We start from the raw sequence: 6,000 nt of genomic DNA on the forward strand, positions 1-6,000 counted from the left end.
GATGAGGAGTGTGCAACCTAATTCACGCAGTAAATGAAGTAAAACGGCAAACCCTAAACAAATAGAGTACCAAAAGGGTGTGCGGGATATATGCGCGCACGTAATAGAACCCCCGAATCTGGAATTTTCGGTTCCGCAAGACCAATACCTTAGCAACTAGGTATACCCCATACCCCTAGGCCCGGGTAGCTTGACGATCCTCGACCTTCGGGTCGTAAAATAGCAAGTGGCAACTCCTTCTCACGCGTGTCCGTCACGTGTCCCCACGGGAAGGTGGACACTCCCAAGCTATGCGATAGAGCATGCATGCGGGCCCCGACGAGACGAAATTCGGATCCGTACGATGGCAATACCGACTTTTGTTAAAATCGTGTTATTTATCATGTTTGTTGTTTGAGCATGCGAGAAATGATTCGAAACGAGACGGGGAAATCTCGTGGAACTCGATTCCTCGGCTCTCTCCAAGGGGAAGTGGCCGAGAGTTTCATGGACTTATTTGGGTCCCATGAGACTTCCTCTTCCCGATTTAAGTTTGTTCTCAGATTCCGTGTAATTTGCAATTTCAATAACATCGCAAACCTCGCATAAAAAATTATCTTTTCCAAGCAATACGCATGGATTTGTAATTCGATGACTCTTTCGGGCATATTAGGACCCGAGGGTGTTTTTGGTCATGTCGACCAAATCATCCTCGGTCTTTCTTGACCCGTCTTGGTCGTCGAATCATGAATCTTTTTCAATATTAATGCATTCGGCAATAACCTTAAGCATTAATTTCACGAACGGGTTAATCGCGACGTTCACACGATTAATTCATTCAATTTTAACAACTTTGCACGAACTGGACATTAATTTGTAATTCGCGTCGACGAATTACAAAACGGTGTTAATGCCATTTTCAAAACTCGCATACTTTCAAACCCGAGACATGCAATACGAAGTACATAAACATTTAGGAGAAACTTGTGTGTTTTGACTTGAGTTTTACCTGATTTCAGGTAATTTAGGTTGGAATACGGAAGTTCCTTTTAGACCACTTTCGGATAGATCGACTAAATCTTTGGCTTTTATAGGGTTTTCGCATAACCCTGAAAGATCCAAGGAATTGGTTGACGCCGGTTACAGGCCGAGGTGGCCCGTATTGCGTTGTTTCCCTTTTCTGAAAACAAATTTTCAAGTCAAGGGCAAGAATGTCATTTTGTGATTTGGCGACATCCTAGGGTTAGTTTGACAGAAACACGACGGTATCGGAATGGGAACGGGCTACCTGTTCAGGTGCAGGTTCATCTGCATAGTCCTTTTTATTCCCATTGATGAGTTTCTATCATCTTAGCATAGTTTAAGGTGTTAGTCAAGTATCCTGCATCAAAACACAAGTACCTGACTAATCATTTCACTCGACTTAACCAAACGCTAGAAAATGGTTAGGTGAAACTCTAGGTTCCAAATCTAGAGTGAAAACACAAGTTTTGGATGAATTCAGTGTAACTTCAATGTCACACTACCGAATCACTGTAAAAGCAATTCACGCACATGAGACTTGACTACGGACATCCGATATGTCAGGTTCTCAAACCAAAGCCGAATGCTAAAATGTTAGCACGCGTTTGTTTATCTAGAGTAGGACTTGCATGCCAAAATACCCTGAATCAACAACTTGTTAAAACACGTACACTTGACCATAACAAACACTTTGTCTATTATTAACATGTTGCGTGTTATCTTCTGTACTTGTTTGTTATGCGGGTCGAGCCTGATTCCTAGGACGAACATCACAGGGTTCAACGCCCTAATTATCACTCACAGGGTCCAACGCCCTATTCAGTGAGAGCGCATATCGAGTTTGAGTTCTTAGATTTTTTCCTAAATTCACGATGAGTTGGAGCGGAATAATAACCGAACGCGAGTCGATTGGAATTCGACCATTTGTAATTTGTATTTATTGTTTTCGAGAACATTGTAATGATTTTACTTTGCACATTCATTCTGTAAGAATTCCAGTCGGTGAGCGAATGGTCCGAGAGTCGAATTAATCAAATCGGTCTAGTGCTTGCCCAAAGGAAAGTAAATCCAAGATCTCGCGGGTCTAGTTCACGCAGGGATTCAACCTTAGTGGTTCGATGAACTGTAACGCAAGATTGTGAACCAATTCCCCAACACACGGGTTTACTTCTCTCTCGGCTTCCTGACCAACATCGTTTAATTCGTCAAATTTCTGGTATTAAAATGTGCGAGCCGAGTGCAACTTAATTCACGCGGTAAATAATTAAAATGCAAGCCTAACAAACCAGAGTACTCAAAGGGCATGCGGGATATAGGCCCGCACGTAACGTGAACCCCCAAACTCGGACTTTTCGGTCCTGCACGGACCAATGCCTTAGCAAAAACTAGGTGTTTCATACCCTAGACTCGGGTAATTTATCGGCCCTCGACCTTCGGGTCGTAAAATTATAAGTGGCAACTCATTCTCACACGTGTCCGTCACGCATCCCCGGGAAGGTGGACACTTCGAAGCCGCGCGATCCAAAAGCGCGCATGCGGGCCCCGACGAGAGTCCAAATTCGGGTCCATACAACAATCAAAGGAAAAAAATACTAAGCGGCAAGGGTAATTTTGGAAGAAAATTTGGAGAAACAATGTAAAGGTTGTGCTTTTGAATTCAAAATTTAAATTTCTTAGCATCGGATTATTGAAAATTTTAAAAAAAGATTCTTGGCATCATTGTAATTAGAAATTTTTGTAGAACTATTTTTGCATTTTCATATTCATTACTTTTTTTTCCCTACCAACTATGTAAAGAAATTATCGTCAAAATTCCAATTAGGTTTATTTGTAATTCATATTGGCATGTATTGGATTTCCTATCTATATTACATTATAGTGAACTAGGCATAGTGAGAAGACAAAGAAGATTGAATATGTTGGTGCGACGAAAGTTGAAAATGATTATACGATGCAGTGATGTTTTGAAACTATAAGTCGGCATGAAAAAATAGGATAAACAAACCTTTGATGAAGGGCTAACTCAGTTGAAATGAAATAGTAAAAGGTCTCTGGCCATAATTTGAAAGGGTACTTATTGAAAAGTCATGAGTCACCAATCTATAGGACAATTAAAGGAAAAAAAAGTAATAATCCATGGGGGTATTTTAGGAAAAAAGAGTTGGAGAAATAGTGTAAGAAGGTTATGCATTTATATTTAGTATATAAAGTTCTTAGCATCATATTAATGAAAAAATAATTTCTTAGCATCATTTTAATGAGTAACTTTTGCAGGACCATTTTTGTATTTTCATATTCATCACTCTCTTTTTTCACTCCAACAATGTAAAGAAAATCTCATCAAAATTCCGATTAGTTTATTTGTAATTCATGTCAGCATGTATGAGATTTCCTATCTATTACATCATAGTGACCCACACATAATGATAAGATAAATAAGATTGATGTGTTAAGGCAATGAAAGTTGAAAACGAACATATGACTTAGTGGAGTTTTGAAACTATAAGTCGATATGAAAAAATTGGACAAATATACTTTTGATGAAAAGCTATCTTAGTTAAGACAGATGAAAGGCAATGAAATATCAAATATGAGAGATGAATAGGAGCTAATAATTTATATATATATATATATATAGTGAAAGTGTGCGAGCAAAAGTCACGAGCCGAAGAGGTGTAAGAAAAAGTTATGAGGGTACATGGGTATTTTTGAAATAATGAAAATCGGTGAAACACCTAGGAGGGTCAAGAAAAAGTCATGAGGATACATGGGTATTTTTGAAATAATAAAAATTGGTGAAACACCAAGGAGAGTCGTATTTTTATATATAATATAGATATAGATATAGATGTAGATATTACATATAGATATAGATATATACTTAGATATATCACATATGTGTTTGTAGATTCTACGTTAAAATATGGAATATCAGAATTTATCTTATATATGGACTTATTTTAGGAAGTGAACAACATAAAATATTGAGGGAACTTGATAATCATGTGCACAAAAGCAGTAATTGCGGTGCAGTTACGTGTGCATTCTCCAAACACCACGGTACGGAGGACTACTCGATAACCCGTGCATGCAAGGGATTTTTGAAATATTATAGAAGCAAATTGAATAAAATTATGTTGACATTAGAGAAAATGACACAATTAGTACAAAATCTTTTATTAAAGTAATATTTTTGTATTTGGTAAACAAATAACACTGGTAGAAAAATTAAAATTGTAATAATTTTTAGGGGTTTTTACTTAAAATGACCCATGGTTTGTCCGTTTTGTCAAATTTTTCATATACTTTTTTTTTGTCAAATCTATTTCATGGTTTACTTTTTGCATCAAATCTATCACGGCGTTATCTTTTCCGTTGACATCTAACGGTTGTGCTGACGTGGTACGTGGAGAGATAGTGGGCCACACTTGCCACGTGGGCACCATGTCAGCATGGCCGTTAGAAGTCGATGGAAAAGATAATGCTGTGATAGATTTGATGAAAAAAGTAAACTATGAGATAGATTTGACAAAAAAAAAACATATGATAGATTTGACAAAACGAACAAACCATTGACCATTTTAGATAAATACCCCTAATTTTTATACATAACTTTTCAATTTCTTAAAATGTTAGACGAACTATAAATTTCAAGTTAACACTATCAAGTTCTGCAAATGTGGCTCTTGCACAGCTATTGATGTGTCAAATTTTGAAAACGTGGCTTCTATTAGATGGTGGTTGATGAGGGCGTCCCTACCCCCTTCTTTGATCACCTTTGTTCTCAGGCCAGCTCGGTCAGAGGGTGGGGTCGGCCTTGAGGGCGCCCCCTCCAAGAAAATGCTAATGCCGTCAATAGGAAATTGACAGAATGCACTTGATTTATCATTTTGGAAATTCTTTTTACCAAATTGTTGAAAAAAAGTTTTTGCTAGGTTTTGTATCAGTCAGTTGTGCTTTTTACCCTAGTTTTTATTGCCATCTTACTTACTGAAATTTGAATTACGTCGCATTTGCTCACTCATGATTTTAAAGTCGTTGTAACTAGTCGATAATCCAAACATGTGAGGGGAGTTTTGAAATATTATAGAAGCAAATTGAACAAAATTATGCTACCATTAGGAAAACGAAATAGTTCGTACAAAATCTTTTATTAAAGTAATATTTTGGTATTCGGTAAAAACACACTTTACCAAAACTAAAATTATAAGCATGGTTATACATAACTTTCCTATTTAGAAAATATTAGACATTAATAATTAATTTTGTGTTAACACCATCAAATTTTACTAACGTGACTCTTTCACAGCTATTGATGTGTCAAGTTTTGAGAACGTGGCTCTTATGGGGATGGTTGTTGACATGGGCATCCCCACCCCCTTCTCCGATCACCAATGTACTCTCTTTAATTTCATTTTTATTTATTTCTATTATTTAAAACAATTTGTAATTTTAGTTCTAATATTTTCGTTTTGATTTATTTTATTTTTAGTATTTATTTATTTATATTTTTAAAATAATTTTTTATTTATATTTATATTTTATTTCTGTTATTTTAAATTTATAATATTTATTTTTCTATTATTTTTAATATTATTTTATTTATTTGTATCATTTGGGATTTATATGTAGAGAACTTCCTATTTAGTATTATTCCACTGCTTGAATTACTTAGAATACAATTTTCACCGCCTCATTAATCTTAGAAGTGTACAACCCAAAAAAAATTCTAGAAGCCAAAATAGACTCTTTTTGTTATTTCTTCGTAGCTAAGCAAAACTTACTTCGTAGTTAGGTACACCTTACTTTATGGTTAAGTAAATCGTATATATTATTATTTTATATGTCAAAGTTTTTCCTAAGAAAAAAATCAAATTGATTTGCGAGAAAACAAAAATCAGTCGTACTCCCCACCAAGGCTTTCGAAATGTTTTTGCTTTGCATAATAATAATGATAATAATATAACATAATATAATATAATAGATTTGTGAACATGC

Source organism: Punica granatum, chromosome 5 (genome assembly GCF_007655135.1).
Source record: "Punica granatum isolate Tunisia-2019 chromosome 5, ASM765513v2, whole genome shotgun sequence".
NCBI lineage: Eukaryota > Viridiplantae > Streptophyta > Magnoliopsida > Myrtales > Lythraceae > Punica > Punica granatum.